Genomic DNA, 17,416 nt, shown 5'->3' with positions numbered 1-17,416 from the left:
CAGTTGTGTCAGATAGTATCAAGTGGCGAATGGTTCAATTATTTCAAAGTAAAAACGGAAAAAAAAAAAAAACCTAATTGGTAATATGCTTCATCAAAACACTAAGCTTCAGTGAAATCATCACCTGTATTTGTAATGAGAGTAATGTAAAACTATTTCTTAATGTAACATTTTTCTAATATTTAGAGAATCTCCCACCATGCTTCTCAAGTAAGCTGACTTGGTGATGTCTTGATGTATTGGGTTGGCCAAAAAGTTTGTAAGGAAAAACCCAAACGAACTTTTTGGCCAACCCATTATTTTATAATACATTTTTAACCTCTAGGTCCATAATTAATCTAAAAAAGTTCACAAGCATAGGAGTGAGGAGTTCTGGGAGAAGGAGAGGTGGCTTGCTCTACTCCTGGTATCTTTTCCCAGTGGACTTCTCTGTTGACCTCCTCCTGTGTCTGGCAGTAACTTCCAGAAGTGCATAACCACTCAAACTATTCTACAACTTTGTGTCCACTTCCCACTCTTTTCTGACTATACTTCAAATTGCATCCAGTTGAAGTTTGAAGTGCTAGATGCTCAGCCATGTCAGACTCTGTGATCCTAGGGATTATAGCCTGCCAGGGCTCCTCTGTCCATGGGATTCTCCAGGCAAGAATACTGGAGTGGATTGCCATTCCCTTCTCCAAATATTTTGTATATTCTTTCTTAACAGCAGCCCTCCTAGTTGACCCTGAGTTTGCTGCTGCTGCTGCTGCTGCTGCTAAGTTGCTTCAGTCGTGTCCGACTCTGTGCGACCCCACAGACGGCAGCCCACCAGGCTCCCCCGTCCCTGGGGTTCTCTAGGCAAGAACACTGGAGTGGGTTGCCATTTCCTTCTCCAGTGCATGGAAGTGAAAAGTGAAAGTGAAGTCGCTCAGTTGTGTCTGACTCTCAGCGACTCCATGGATTGCAGCCTACCAGGCTCCTCCATCCATGGGATTTTCCAGCCAAGAGTACTGAAGGAGTGCCATTGCCTTCTCCAGACCCTGAGTTTACCCATGTCTAAAAGAAAATCAATGATAATTAAAGTTGCATTTGAACTTACCAAGACCTGTGGGCTTCAGATGATGACTGAAGAGACAAATGGAATTATCTTTGGCCTCCCTGAGGCTATTGAAGAAGCATATTCCTGATGCTTAAATCAGTTCTTATTCCATTAGTCTCTGCAGTCTCTCAGGGGAGTGTATTTTTCAATATTATTTAAATTTTCAGGTTCTTTAATCCTAAAAATTTCATTAATTTCTTCAGCAATTGGCTAACCATAAGTGGACTAGCAGAGTTACAAAACACAACACTAATTTAGGCTAAGAGCAAATGAAGTGTAAGTCCCCTACCAAGAAGGAGGTACACTCTTAATAAAGGGAATGGTACACTCAGAGACAAATATCAAGGTGACCAGTAAAGGCAAAAAGCAGTCAGAGAAGGGATAAGTCGTTATGGTTCATGTCAAAGGGAGCACTTAAAACCTTAAGAAATTGCTAATGAAGTTTCTATTCACAGCAGAAATCAGAAAGAATCTGACTTCACACAGGAATGATTCATGTAGTTACATGTCTATTTTTCATTTAGTCCTGTGGCAGTTATATGACAACACATTCTGATCAGGTTGTCATATAACACATTCTGATCACATTTTTTCAACATTAGAAAGAGTCATTCTGGGGAATTCCCTGGCGGTCCAGTGATTGGGACTGAAAATGATTTATATGTAATTAACACTTAGGCATGTACTGCTTGGTAAATCTTGTAACACTGGCCTGATCATCCCACTGCTGGCTCTGTGGAGAACGAGTTCTGACACTTAAACAACCACCCATTTTCTCATAAAGTGATCCAGCTGGAGCCCTTGCAAGGTCTAAAATTCTTTGACTCTGGTTATTCAGACATCTTGAACCGCAGACTATTCTCTGGTTATTTCTTCTTTATTGTATTTTAGTCACTGAGTCTTGTTCCTTCCTTGAATCTGCCTGTCTGTTCTACTGTGTCTACTGTTCTCTCATGCCTGGACCACCACGGTAGCTTTCTAAATGGTCTTCTTGCCTCCAGTCTCTCCCATCCTTAATTCATCCTGGGACATCTCTAAATTGCTCTTGAAATACCAGCTTATTTTTCCACTTCCTCAAAAAAAAAAAAAAAAAAAGCTGGAGATAATAGAAATCAATACTTTTTGGCAATTGAGGCTTTCCACAATCTGAACTTGCCCTGTCACTCATTTCCTCATCGCATTGCCACCTCCCCTTATTCCCGTCTCAACCTGAACCAAGATCAGCTGGACCTGTCTCCTCACCAATATGTTGTTTACCTTCCTGATTTTGCATTTAACCCTGCTTCCATTCTCATGTCTACAATATTCTAACTCCTCCTTTATGTTAAATGATTTTTTTTTTTGAGATACTGATGAAATTCCCTACCTTTTGCCAGGAGCCTCCTCCACCTGATCTACCTTTTATTAATTTTCTCCTTCTTTGGACTCCCTCCTAGTATACATTCTGGCACATGATTCCTTACTATCATGCAGTTACCTGAGTACTTCATGGGTGAGTTTATTGACTCCTTAAAAACAGGACCATTTTTGCATTTATTGACATTCTCCACAGAAACCTATAAGACACTGTGTATATGGCAGATACTTATCAGAGCTTGCAGGCTGACCTGCGTGCTTTTCTCCCAGGGCCTTCCATAGGCTGCCTGGTCCTGCCTTCTTTCCATCTAGAGGTCAGTCTATCCTTGAGTGTCTGTTCTACCACCACAGCCCTCTCCCTAATAGAAGCTACAGGTCCCAATTTATCTTGTTATTTTTGCAACACTTGTTAGATCAGTCACGTTTCCACTTCTGCTCTATTCTATGTCCTCACAGGGCGCTTAATAGCCCACAACCTCTGTTCTACATAGGCCTGGGCTGGGGACCAGGAGGCCTGTTGGAACTGCTACACCCAGAGAGTAGCAGTAAGGGGACAGGAACTCAAAGAAACTGTACAGTGATGTCGTTTGGTGACTGAGTGTGGACAGAGGCTCTGAGACAGTATTTGGAGGTGTGTCCAGAAACGGCATGTGTGATTGAGAGTTAAAAGGCCAGTGCCAATTTGATAAACTGTAAAGCTAATGAAACCACAGGTTTGCTTTTGAAGTTAGTATCTAGTCTCATCTCTTTTATTCAGAAAAGGAAACTAAGGTCCAAAGATGAGGCTGCAAATAGCTACTCAGTAAATATCTAATGATTGCAAATAATCCAATCAAGCCAGTCTTTGGATGGATTTATTCATAATATTTAATGTCAGAAACTGGTCAGCCAGTCTTAAAGAGCTTATTGGCATGATTTCCAAACAGACCACATCAAGGAAGTGTGACTCCATCAACCCCTGGATTTTGACCCACTGAAACTGATTTAGGACTTCTAACTTGAAAAACTGTAAAATAGTATAAGTTTTTGTTGCTTTAAGCCGCTAAATCTGTTGTAATTTTAAATAGTAGTTATAGAAAGCTAATGCAATGAGATCTGCCATTTCCTGGTATTCTTTAAGAAATGCTTCTCAAACTTTAAGATGTATACAGATTACCTGGGTGGAGCCTGAAAGCCCCATTTGTTAAAAAATCCTCCCAAGTGATGCTGATACTGCCAGTCTAAGAGCTATTCTGAGCAGCAAGGCTTTAGAGCACATTGGGTGATTTTACATCTTTTGCTAATCTCAGTATGGAGGAAGTGGAACCCAACAGCAGAAAGTACTGGAGGTTCTGGAGTTAACTTACTAGGGAAAAAGAAATTACTGTCACTCAGTAGCCGTGCAACTTGAGGCAAATTACTGACTTTGCTTAAATTAGTTAAACAATAATTTAAGCTGTTTTCTCACCACTAATGGCTTCCCAGGTAGCTCAAGTGATAATCTTCCTGCCAATGCAGGAGCTGAGAGAGACACGAGTTCAATCCCTGGGTCGGAAGATCCCCTGGAGAAGGAAATGGCAACCCACCCACTCCAGTATTCTTGCCCAGAAAATCCCATGAACAGAGGAGCCTGGTGGGCTACCGTCCATGGGGTCGCAAAGAGTGAGACAGGACTGAAGCAACTTAGCACATGCTCATTGCTGCTGCTAAGTCACTTCAGTTGTGTCCGACCCTGTGCGACCCCATAGACGGCAGCCCACCAGGCTCCCCTGTCCCTGGGGTTCTCCAGGCAAGAACACTAGAGTGGGTTGACATTTCCTTCTCCTAAGCATGAAAGTGAAAAGTGAAAGTGAAGTCGCTTAGTCCTGTCCGACTCTTTGTGACCCCATGGACTGCAGCCTACTAGGCTACTCCAGGCAAGGGTACTGGAGTGGGGTGCCATTGCCTTCTCTGACATGCACATTAACCACATATAAATGAATTACCAGTAAAATGAAATTAAAACCCAACAGACACAGTTCTGTCAAGTTGCCGTAACAAGTTTTAGACACTTGCTCTCAATTTCTGTACTGATTGATGACTGTAACAGTTCAGATTGGTGCCTGCCCATGGGCCACTCTTTGAGTGATATTAAATTTTTTGATAGTGAATAGATATTACTTATATAATTGCAGTTAATTGTTTTGAAAAAAAATCTAATTCAGTCTAATAATAGAAATAGGGACAAAGGACAGAAATGGTTCTGAGAGAAGAGTAATCTTATGGACAAAGAAGATGGTAACAAGGTGATGAGAGATCTAGGTTTTAAAAGTTAGATAGGTATTTGTCTGAAGGGTGAGTGTGGAAGAGCATTTTAGGCAGAGGGAGACAGGTCCAGGACAGAGACATACGGGACTGAGAGCGAAGAACCGTGGACATCTGTGTTTTAGCCTGCCTGGCATTGTCTCCCTTCTTTCCTTTTCCCTAGGGACCCACTCGGAGAAGGCAATGGCAACCCACTCCAGTACTCTTGCTTGGAAAATCCCATGGACGGAGGAGGCTGGTAGGCTTCAGTCCATGGGGTCGCTGAGAGTCGGACACGACTGAGCGACTTCACTTTCATGCATTGGAGAAGAAAATGGCAACCCACTTGTGTTCTTGCCTGGAGAATCCCAGGGACGGGGGAGCCTTGGTGGGCTGCCGTCTATGGGGTCACACACAGTTGGACACGACTAAAGCTACTTAGCAGCAGCAGCAGCAGCAGGAACCCACAGCTTCTCCATTCTCAATGCAGGTGGTTAGGGTGGGTCTGACCTCTTCCCCAGCACCTCCCACCCCAACCCCTACACTTCCTCCTAGTGATTGGTTCAGGACAAAAGCCAGTCCAGGACTCTGTAATCCTGGCCAGGGGAAGAGAGAAAGGTGCTTGTTCCTGCTAAGATTGCTGAGAGGAGGATGTAAGCCTGGCACTACAGAAGAGAACCAGTGATTGGACTGCCTCAAAAAAGTCAAGAGCTATAAATCAGAATAATATTAAGAACATTGATTTCCTCAAACCTTTCCAGAAGTTTTGTTGTTACTGTTTCCCTCTATCTGGGCCTGCTGCTGCTACTGCTGCTGCTGCTGCTGCTAAGTCGCTTCAGTCGTGTCCAACTCTGTGCGACCCCATAGACGGTAGCCCACCAGGCTCCCCCGTCCCTGGGATTCTGCAGGCAAGAACACTGGAGTGGGTTGCCATTTCCTTCTCCAATGCATGAAAGTAAAAAGCGAAAGTGAAGTCGCTCAGTTGTGTCCGACTCTTAGCGACCCCATGGACTGCAGCCCACCAGGCTCCTCTGTCCGTCCATGGGATTTTCCAGGCAAGAGTACTGGAGTGGGGTGCCATTGCCTTCTCTGATAGAAAGGGCCCAGCAAATCCCTAAAAATGACATTTAAAAAATTCCATTTTCCTCTTAAGGTTGACAGCTACAATTTTGAACAGTTTAGTAGCTGACTTCATTTAGTAGTGCTTTGTATTTCCAATAAGCATTCAGTATGCTTTCTTTCAGTGAAATACCAGTCTTTCACTAAGAAACTTTTAGGAATAATAGGAAATCCGCTTTTCTGAAGCACCCTACGTATTTGTCTTCTTAGTGGGAATAGGAGGTAACTTCTGGGAATCTGAGGACCACATTAGACATTTTAGAACACTGTAAAATAAAAATAAGCGAGCCTCATATTGTTCCCTTCCTTGTCACAACTCTTTTAGAAAAATTCCCTATGATTTTTGTCTTTTATGGTATTTTTCATGACTCCAGGTCAACTTTCACAGCATGTTCCTTAATTTGGAGTGGTCAGTGATTTATTATTAGATTCATATTTTCCTAGTAATAATCCATAGATGTTGTTGAATCTTTCTTTAAGCTTCATAGCAAAGGGCACGTGATGTCCAAATCTTGGTTAATTTTGATTTAGTTAAGGTGCTGTCCACAAGATATATCCTCTGTAAAGGTACCCCTACACCTCTGTAATAGGTCATCTATGGGATGATTCTTTGACAGTAAATAACATACCCAGTTTAATAACAGATCTTACATATATTTTTTCAAGAAAGAAAAATGCCTCGATGTCAAACTTTGTAGATTTGGAAGCAGTTATTTCAACAAATCTCTAGTGAGTACCCACTGAACTGTGTTATGCTAAGTGCTCAGACCAAAGAGTGGAAGACAGACCAGCCAACAGGACAATTCAAGAGTGACAAGGACCACACTAAACGTGAGCAAACGGGAATCCAAAGAAGCGAAAGATTTTAGGTGAAGAATTTATATTGAGTGGCAGGGTTATGTTAGAATTCTGGCTCTTATGATGACCAATCCAGTGTTCTTTTGGAGACAACATTCAAAGGCTTTATCATAATACTGCTTTTCCCTGGTTCAGTGTAACACTGGTTGTTACAATGAAAATAAATCACTTGACTATGAAACTAAAACTGGCCGCTGCAGTTCATGGGGTCCCAAAGAGTCAGACAGGACTGAGCAACTGGACTGAACTGAATTGAACTGAAAACAAGCTTTCTCCAGGCCCACCATAGGATGCTTTAGAGAAACTATTATTTGGATTGATTTAATACTTACATTGTGACATTGAACTGGAGACCTAGTCTAGTTTTGTTTTAGGAAAATGTTTCCTTGTAGTATAACAGTGACACACACACACAGAACCGGATATTGCTCATCTGCCACACCTTGAAACTACCACAGATTTTTCTATTCACAAATCAGGAAACAATTTAGAGGTTATCTAAAAGCATCCCTACATCTTGAAAGCAACTACTTACAGTTGACTCAATTGCTTTATAGTGTATTGTTTTTATACAAATCACCAGTATCTCAATAGCAATCCAGGTAGTGCTTAAGGTGGGAAGTATGAATCAGTGGGAGATGGCTGCTGAGTTATCAACTGTTTTGCCTGTAGGTTTAACAATATCTAGTGTATACCTAATTTTCAGAATAGAAAAATAAGAGAATAGACTTGTTGTTCAGTTGCTCAGTCGTGTTCCTGTTGGACTCTTTGCAGCCCCATAGACTGCAGCACGCCAGACTTCCCTGCCCTTCATACATTTAACCACTAGTTTATATTTATTCATTCAATCCCAACTTAAAAAATCGAGGTGGGCTGTTTAGGTATTGTTCTGATGTGATTCCTTTGAGGCTGCTTTGGATCTGTAGACTCGGAAATCCCAACCCGGTCTCTCTTCCCTGGGAGAAACAGGTGGCAGCAGGGAAGACACAAGCAGGAAAAGCTCCATTGTATGCCCTCATAGTTACAGGAACTATTTTAAAAGGTGAAGGCCAAGAATCACTTAATTCTGCTTGTCCTTCTCAATAAGGAACCTCATAACGTTCTGCCTACTTCGGGGAAGTGAATTTAGACAATCATTACAGCATGTACAATTTTTACAGGACTCTGGCGGTAACTCCCTCCTCCAGCAGCTAAAGGGCCATTTCCGATCTAGAGCCGGGTTTCTCCGAGGGCTCTTCCGTGGCGGAACTGAACGAAGGGGGTGGTCAGTTGGAAAGATATTCAACCAACCAGGGGTCATTCTCGTGCCCACAGTCCGTGAGACAAGTGCTGGGAGTTTACTCCCCCAACCCCGCCCCAGGTCCCGCAGTGCCCGCGAAGCCTGATCGCGCTCGGCCTGGGGTCAATGAACACGTGCAAGACCTGGTTGGGCTGCCTCGGACTCCGGGGGCAGAAAGATTTCATAACGGTGGAGAGGGAGGAGCGCCCCAACCTCGTCACTTCTAAGAAGGCCCAAGCCAGCCAGGGTCGCGAGGGGAAGCGGGAAGAGACGCCTAGAAGCCGGAAAGACGGAAGGCTTCGGCCACGCCCCGCGCACGCGCGGCACACTCTTCCCTTGCGTGGCTGTGGTCGAGCGGCTTCCTCCGCCGGCTGCCGGATCTAGCTCGCCGGTCTTTTCCGCCTGCCCGCTTTCCGTCCCTGCGCAGTCGCGTCATCGCCCGCCACTCCCTTCGCCACTCCCTTCGCCCCTCCCGCCGCAGCGCCGGCCTCTTGTGACGGCAGCGGCAGACCCCGCCTCCTTAGTCCTAATCTGATGCCAAGTGAAGGGCGTGCCGGGTATGGAGGTCGCTGGCTTCTCCTGTGGCGTGACCCTCTCTTGGAAAGGAAACGTCTTTTGTAATTTCCTAAAACTTCGAATTAAGCCTGTAAACTGTGTTCGTTTCCTAATAAGGGTGAAAACGGCCCCACACCCTAGTTGATCTTCCAAGCTAGAAGTTCTATTAAAAGGAAACTGCAAAATGTGTTGTAATTTAGGTTTATTTGAAGACTTGCTTGTCGTTTTAATGTGTTCCCTTAGTGTGTAAAGTGGGAGAGTGACATTCATAAAATGACAACTTAGCATATGGAAGCTGGGATAAGCGGTACCTAGTTGGCTTGATCAGATTAATGTGATTTTATTTTCCATTTGAATTATCCAGGTGGCATCTTGAAAGGATGGGTATAAAAAGCTGTTGAAGAACTTAACGCCGTGGTTAATCGTTTTGTAAGCAACTTGAGCCAACGCGAGGGGTACAGAAATGAGAATTTAAAAGTATAAGGGGCAAAGATTTCATCTTCCTTTTACAGGCAGTGAAAAAGACTCAGATTTATATCCTTTGCCCGAGATTCTGTAATTTCTATGGTTTGCCTGAAATTCAGGCCACTGCTTTCACCATGCCAGTACTCTGGCCAGCGTGACTAAGGCTGCCTTTGGAACCCTCTGAGCCTGAGCTATTATAGCCTTTTTTCTTGTCTTCCTGCTTCACTTGTCTTTTTCCACTTTCCGTGATTTTGTTTTTTTCCCTGAGTTCTCTTGTCTCCCTCCCACTCCCCTTTTGCTTTCACGATTTCTTTAACTTCCTTTATTTTTTGATTGTTAAGCCAGCCTTTCCTTCCTCCTTTAAATGCTTCTACCTTAAATGACCAAAAAAGGAAATAGAAGAATTTTTCTTAAGGGTTTTTTTTTTGGGGGGGGGGGCGGGGGGATGGTTAGATATGTAGTATGTATATAGTTAGATGTAAAATCTCCTCTTCTAAAAGCTGCCTCCTACTTCTTCCCATAGATGTCCAGTGAAAGTAGGTGTGTGTATGAGAAAGAGAATAATTAAGGAAAGAAAGCGAGAGATAGGAGAGTGGAGGGAGTGTGTGGTGAGCTTTTTAGAATCAGAAACGAAAAAATAATCATGCAGTAAATGATATAAAACTCAACCTCAGATAACAACATAGCTGTAAATTCTATACAACTGAAGAAACACATCACTTTCAATTCATCCATGCCTATGCCTCAGAGATGTATTTCCTCAGGCGAGTTGTGTCTTTGCCAGAATAAACCTGTAGCTTTAGCTGCCTCTTGAGAAACAATCACAGGGCTTCTGCCTGTGAAATAATAATATACAGCGATTCCAGACTACATGTCCCCCTGTAGGCTTCTCAACATGTTGGCCCCTGTGCCCAGTTCTGCAGGGGTGTTTGTTATCCTTGTTCTACACTTGGGGAACCTAAAGCCCAGAGAATCCCTCGCCTAATGTTATAGAAGGCAGAGCCTCTGCTGTTTCCAATTCCATAGTCTCTGAGTGAGCATGTCTAGTACTAAGGAATTAATATCTAATTGAAGATGATTGATAGAATTCATTAGGATATAGTGTTGCCAATTGACTGAATCATGCTCTCATTACAGATTTCTCTGTTATCTGTCTTATTCTGCTTGGTTAACAATAACTTGCAGAAATTGGTGGGAAACATATTTTGCATTTTGCTAAAACAATCGAGGTTACTCCTGAAGTTTGGTTTATGTTTTAGTTCCCTATATGAAAGAAAATGCACACCTCTGTATTCCATGATTTAAAAATAACTGGAATCTTGAGGACATTATGCTAAGTGAAATAGAGACAAATATAGTATGATCTCACTTACATGTGGAATGTTAAGAAAGATTCAGAAACAGACAGTAGAATGGTGGGAACCAGGGGTTGAGGGGTAGAGGAAATGAGATGTTAGCCATGGGGTCCAAACTACAGTGATGTGAGGAATAAATTCTGGGAATGTAATGTACAGAATCGTGACTACAGTTGACAATACTGTATTATATACTTGGAAGTTGCTTAGAGAGTAATCTTTTTATTCCTCTGGCTTTACTGAGATATAATTGACAACACTGTGGAAGTTTAAGGTATCAGATCAGATCAGTTGCTCAGTCGTGTCCGACTCTTTGCGACCCCATGAATCGCAGCACGCCAGGCCTCCCTGTCCATCACCAACTCCTGGAGTTCACTCAGACTCACATCCATCGAGTCAGTGATGCGATCCAGCCATCTCATCCGTATACAATGTGCTAATTTGATACATTCATTTATTTCAAAATTATTACCACCATAGTTAGCTAACACCTCCATCCTGTTACATAATTACCGTTTCTCTTTTGTGGTGAGAATATTAAAGATCTACTCTCTTAGCAACATTCAAATATAATACAGTACTGGGACTTCCCTGGTGGTGCAATGGTTGAGAATCCACCTGCCAACGCAGGGGACACCAGTTTGACCCCCTGTCCAGGAAGACTCCACATACTGCACAGCAACTAAGCCTGTGAGCTGCAACTACCGAGCCCACACTCTAGAGCCCAAGAGCCATAAACACCAAGCTCACATGCTGCAACCACTGAAGCCCATGCAACTGGAACATGTGCTTCGCAACAAGAGAAGCCAACACAATGAGAAGCCGGTGCACTGCAATGAAGTATACCCCCAGGTCACTGCAACTTGAGAAACTCGGTGCAGCAACGAAGACCCAGCACAGCCCTAAATAAGCACATATAATACAGTATTATTAGTTTTAATCACCATGCTGTATATTCGATCCTCAGAACTTATTAATCTTATAACTGGAAGTTTGTCCAATTCTTTGACCAATACTGTCTCATCTCCCCCATTCCCTAGATCCTGGTGACTCCACTGTATGACTTTGGGTTTTTATGTTCCACATATGAGTGATAATACAATATTTGTTTTTCCCTGTCTGACTTATTTCACTTAGCACAATGCCCTCAAGTTTCATCTAAGTTGTCTCAAACAGCAGAATTTCCTTCTTTTTCTCATGTATGAATAGTATCCATTATATATACACCACATTTTCTTTATCCATTCATCAATTCATGGATCTTAGGTTGGCTATTGTGAATACTGCAGCACTGAACAAGGGAGTGTGGATATCTTCATGCGATCCTGATTTCAGTTCCTTTGGATATAGATTCAGTAGCGGGGTTGTTAGATCATGGGTAGTGCTAGTTTTAAGTTTTTGAGGAACCTCCATACTGTTTTCCATAGTGGCTGCACCAGTTTGCATTCCCAACAGTGCAAAAGGATTCCCTTTCCTTCACACCCTTTGATAACACTTCTTGTCTCTTATCTTTTTGAAAGGCTTCTCTCGTAGCTCAGTGGGTAAAGAATCTGCTTGCAATGCAGGAGATCCTGAGTTTGAGCTCCAGGTCGGGAAGATTCCCTGGAGAAGGAAATGGCCACCAACTCCAGTATTATTGCCTGGAGAATCCCATGGACAGAGGAGCCTAGTGGGCTACAGTCGGTGGGGTCATGAGAGTCAGACACAACTTAGTGACTAAATCACCTAAACCACCACCATTTAAATAGGAATGAGGTAATATCTTGTGGTTTTGATTTGCATTTCCCTGGTGATTAGTGGTGTGGAGCATGTTTTTTATGTGCCTTTTTTTATGTGTTGTCTTTGGAAAACTATTCAATTCTACTGCGTACTTTTTAGAAGGGTTTTTTTGTTGTTTTTGCTAAGTTTATGAGTTCTTTCTATATTTTGGAAATAAACCCCTTATCAGATATATGATTTGCAAATATTTTCTTCCATCCTGTAGCCTGCTTTCTCATTGTGTTGGTTGCTTCTTTGCTGTGAAAGCTTTTTAATCTGATGTAGCCCCACCAGTTGGTTTTTGTTTTTCTTGCTTGTGTCTTTGGTGTTAGGTCTGGGAAACTGCTGCCAAGACCAGTGTCAAGGAGCTTTTCAGCTGTGTTTTCTTCTAGGAGTTTTATGGTTTCAGGTCTTATGTTTATGTCTTTAATCCATGTTGAGTTCATTTTTTTAAGTGGTGTAAGAGAGAGTTTCAAATCCTGGAAGATGATGCTGTGAAAGTGCTGCACTCAATATGCCAGCAAATTTAGAAAACTCAGCAGTGGCCACAGGACTGGAAAAGGTCAGTTTTCATTCCAATCCCAAAGAAAGGCAATGCCAAAGAATGCCCAAACTACTGCACAATTGCACTCATCTCACATGCTAGTAAAGTAATGCTCAAAATTCTCCAAGCCAGGCTTCAGCAATACGTGAACTGTGAACTTCCAGATGTTCAAGCTGGTTTTAGAAAAGGCTTAGGAACCAGAGATCAAATTGCCAACATCTGCCGGATCATGGAAAAAGCAAGAGAGTTCCAGAAAAACATCTATTTCTGCTTTATTGACTATGCCAAAGCCTTTGACTGTGTGGATCACAATAAACTGTGGAAAATTCTGAAGAGATGGAAATAACAGACCACTTGACCTGCATCTTGAGAAATTTGTATGCAGGTCAGGAAGCAACAGTTAGAACTGGACATGGAACAACAGACTGGTTCCAAATAGGAAAAGGAGTACATCAAGGCTGTATATTGTCACCCTGCTTATTTAACTTATATGCAGAGTACATCATGAGAAATGCTAGACTGGAAGAAGCACAAGCTGGAATCAAGATTGCTGGGAGAAATATCAATAACCTCAGATATGCAGATGACACCACCCTTATGGCAGAAAGTGAAGAGGAACTCAAAAGCCTCTTGATGAAAGTGAAAGTGGAGAGTGAAAAAGTTGGCTTAAATTCAACATCCAGAAAATGAAGATCATGGCATCCAGTCCCATCACTTCATGGCAAATAGATGGGGAAACAGTGGAAACAGTGTCAGACTTTATTTTTCTGGGCTCCAAAATCACTGCAGATGCTGACTGCAGCCATGAAATTAAAAGACGCTTACTCCTTGGAAGGAAAGTTATGACCAACCTAGATAGCATATTCAAAAGCAGAGACATTACTTTGCCAACAAAGGTCCATCTAGTCAAGGCTATGGTTTTTCCTGTGGTCATGTATGGATGTGAGAGTTGGACTGTGAAGAAGGCTGAGCGCCGAAGAATTGATGCTTTTGAACTGTGGTGTTGGAGAAGACTCTTGAGAGTCCCTTGGACTACAAGGAGATCCAACCAGTCCATTCTGAAAGAGATCAGCCCTGGGATTTCTTTGGAAGGAATGATGCTAAAGCTGAAACTCCAGTACTTTGGCCACCTCATGTGAAGAGTTGACTCATTGGAAAAGACTCTGATGTTGGGAGGGACTCGGGGCAGGGAGAGAAGGGGACGACAGAGGATGAGATGGCTGGATGGCATCACGGACTCAATGGACATGGGTTTAGGTGGACTCCAGGAGTTGGTGATGGACAGGGAGGCCTGGCGTGCTGCGATTCATGGGGTTGCAAAGAGTTGGACACGACTGAGCGACTGAACTGAATTGACTGAAGAGAAGGGTCAAATTGCATTTTCCTGCATGTACTTATCCAGTTTTCTCAGTAAGAGAATGGATCTTAAATGTTCTCAGCATAACAACAAATGCCAACTATGTGAGGTGAAGGATGTGTTAACGGCTCTTCTTATGGTAAACGTTTAGCCATATAGCCATGTATCAGATTATAACAGTGTGCACCTTAAACTTACATAATATTATATGCCAATTACATCTCAATAAAACTAGAGAAAAAATATAAATAATTGTTCATTTTAGTGACATTTGGTAACTGCATAGTGAAAACAGAAAAAATGATAAATTCTATTATTCTCATATCTGTGTAATACTATATGTCTACTGTGAAGTCTGCACTTTACAGAAACACAGTTCTACATTCCCCCTCCCCATCCCCCACCCAAATTCTACATTCCAAGGGGGTGATTAACTTGTATATCTTATCATAAAGTAGAACTGGATCCCAGGATGATAGCAACACAAAGCTTGCTTATTCTAACTAGCATGTTATATATTTATAGAACTTTATTATTATCCTTACCATATATTGTGTTTTAAGGATGAAATAAAAAAGCAGGAACATTGTTGGCAGTTAATATTGTGTGTGTGTGTGTGTGTGTGTGTGACTTTAAAATATAAACAAGGGACTTCCCTGGTGGTCCAGTGGCTAAGATCCCAAGCACCCAATGCAGGGGGCCTGGCTTGCATCCTTGGTCAGGGGACTACATCCCACATGGTACAACTAAAAAATAAAAAATCTCCCTTATGCCACAACTAAAGCTGCCTCATGAAGCAATGAAGATCCAAGATCCTGCCAAACCTCAGACACAGAGCAGCTAAATAAATAGATAAGTATAAAACATTTGTTATAAATAAAATACAAACAAAAGTAACGACCATATTAGTTTTTAAAATGTCAGCAATGGTATTGACATTTTTACTGTTAGAACTGTGAAACATATAGACAGGAGATAACATCCTCACCTGAGAAATTACGCTAATTGCCTGTCTAATTGGGAAGGCTGAGGATGCAGTGTACTCATATTTGCATTCATGGGCTGGAATTTGAGATGGAGGCTCAAACAGCAAGGTTTACTAACTTTAATCCTTCTGTCTTCTAAGATTGGGGACTGACTGCATGGTAGGTTTTTGCTGCACTTGCCTGAGCTGAGAAGTTTGGCATGTCTTTTTTTGTTTTTCCCCGTGGGTGGTGTAGGTGTGTGCATGCTCAGTTGTGTCTGACTCTTTTAAGACCTCATAGACTGTAGCCTGCCAGGCTTCTCTGTCCATGGGATTCTCCAGGCAAGAATATTGGAGTGGGTTGCCATTCTCTTCTCCAGGGGATCTTCGCAACCCGGGGATCGAACCTGGATCTCCTGCATTGCAGGCAGATGCTTTACCATCTGAGCGACCTTAGGAAGCACCTCTAAGATAGAGGCTTTCACAGTTAACAGGGAATTTGAACAGAAAAGCATGAGCAAGAGATGGGCTTTACATGTTTCATTGCTCTGAAGCTAGAGCAGAAAACAAATTCAAAGATCATTCCAGATGATTCTGGGAAAACTTTTACTCCAAAGTATTGTAAACTTCCACTCTGCTGATGATTGGGATATTTTTGGATAATAAATCTATCCATTCGTATTGATATGTCTTTGACCCTCATACTCTGTTGCAGTTACTTTTGCTGCATAGAAAACTGACCCAATTTTAGCATCTTGAAATAACCACTTGACTAGGGTCACAGGTTTTGTGGGTCAGGAGTCAGACTGGACTCTGCAGGGGTGGTGGACCTCTCCTTGAGATTTCAGGTCTCATCCTTTGGGCTGGGCTGCCTCAGGGCCTGGGGCTGTCAGCTGGAGTAACTACATTTGTCTTCTTTCTGCAGCTTGGCTTCCTTACAGCTACTGTTCTCTCAGGGTAGTTAGACTTGTACATGGCAGCTCAGGACTTCAAGACCAAGTGTTCTAGTGTTTAATGCCTGTGCTGTGATGCCTTTTATGACCCAGCCTCCAGACTGAGCCCACAGTAGTCTCTTGGTTGAAGGAGCCATAAGCCTGCCCAGATTCAAGAAGTGTGCCCAGTGCTTTCTTTGGCAGCACACACACTAAAATCAGAATGATTCAGAGAAGATTAACATGGCCCCCACACAAGGAAGACATGCAAATTTGTCAAGTATTCTATATTTTTTTGCAACTAGAGATTATCATACTAAGTGAAATAAGTCAGAAAGAGAAAGACAAATATCATACGATATCATAAATATGTGGAATCTAAAATATGACATGAATGAACCTATCTATGGGGCTTCCCTGGTGGCTCTGATGGTAAAGAATCCACCTGCAATGCCGGAGATATGGGTTCAATCCCTGGGTCGGGAAGAGCCCCTGGAGAAGGAAATGGCAACCCACTCCAATAGTCTTGTCTGGGAGATCTCATGGACAGAGGAGGCTGGTGGGCTATATAGTCCATGGGGTCACAAAAGAGTCTGACATGACTTGGCAACTAAACAACAACATGAAAGAGAAACAGAATTATAGATATAAAAAACAGGCTTGTGATTGCCAAGGGGGATGGGGAGATGAAGGGATGGACTCGGAGTCTGGAGTTAATTCAGTTCAGTCGCTCAGTTGTGTCTGACTGTTTGTGACCCCATGAACCGAAGCACTCCAGGCCTCCCTGTCCATCACCAACTCCTGGAGTCCACCCAAACCCATGTCCATTGAGACGGTGATGCCATCCAACCATCTCATCCTCTGTCGTCCCCTTCTCCTCCTGCCCTCAATCTTTTCCAGCATCAGGGTCTTTTCAAATGAGTCAGCTCTTCGCGTCAGGTGGCCAAAGTATTGCAGTTTCAGCTTCAACATCGGTCCTACCAATGAACATCCAGGACTGATCTCCTTAAGAATGGACTGGTTGGATCTCCTTGCAGTCCAAGGGAATCTCAAGAGTCTTCTCCAACACCACCGTTCAAAAGCATCAATTCTTCAGCACTAAGCTTTCCTTATAGTCCAACTGTCACATCCATACATGACTACTGGAAAAACCATAGCTTTGACTAGATGGACCTTTGTTGGCAAAGTAATGTCTCTGCTTTTGAATATGCTATCTAGGTTGGTCATAACTTTCCTTCCAAGGAGTAAGCGTCTTTTAATTCCATGGCTGCAATCACCATCTGCAGTGATTTTGGAGCCCAGAAAAATAAAGTCAGCCACTGTTTCCACTGTTTCCCCATCTATTTGCCATGAAGTGATGGGACTGGATGCCATGATTTTCGTTTTCTGAATGTTGAGCTTTAAGTCAACTTTTTCACTCTCTTCTTTCACTTTCATCAAGAGGCTCTTGAGTTCTTCTTCCCTTTCTGCCATAAGGGTGGTGTCATCTGCATATCTGAGGTTATTGAAATTTCTCCTGGCAATCTTGATTCCA

General features: G+C 42.7%; 1 long non-coding RNA gene and 1 other non-coding gene across 2 annotated transcripts in view; both read left to right on the top strand.

The window, feature by feature from the left end:
- The window catches only part of LOC139184049 (uncharacterized), a 60,363-nt gene extending 45,777 nt beyond the window's left edge, over positions 1 to 14,586 (top strand). The window contains exons 3-4 of the long non-coding RNA XR_011567480.1: positions 11,848 to 12,082; positions 12,418 to 14,586. This is a non-coding gene — a long non-coding RNA (uncharacterized lncRNA). The remainder of the gene's footprint in view (positions 1 to 11,847; positions 12,083 to 12,417) is intronic.
- Positions 14,587 to 16,070: 1,484 nt separating this feature from the next.
- On the top strand, positions 16,071 to 16,177 carry LOC139185278 (U6 spliceosomal RNA). Its single transcript, XR_011568895.1, has one exon. It is a non-coding gene; the product is annotated as a U6 spliceosomal RNA (small nuclear RNA).
- The last annotated feature ends 1,239 nt before the right edge of the window (positions 16,178 to 17,416 follow it).

Source organism: Bos indicus, chromosome 1 (assembly GCF_029378745.1).
Source record: "Bos indicus isolate NIAB-ARS_2022 breed Sahiwal x Tharparkar chromosome 1, NIAB-ARS_B.indTharparkar_mat_pri_1.0, whole genome shotgun sequence".
Lineage (NCBI taxonomy): Eukaryota > Metazoa > Chordata > Mammalia > Artiodactyla > Bovidae > Bos > Bos indicus.
Note: the sequence above shows the minus strand (reverse complement) of the source record. Positions and strands in the feature narration are given on the sequence as shown.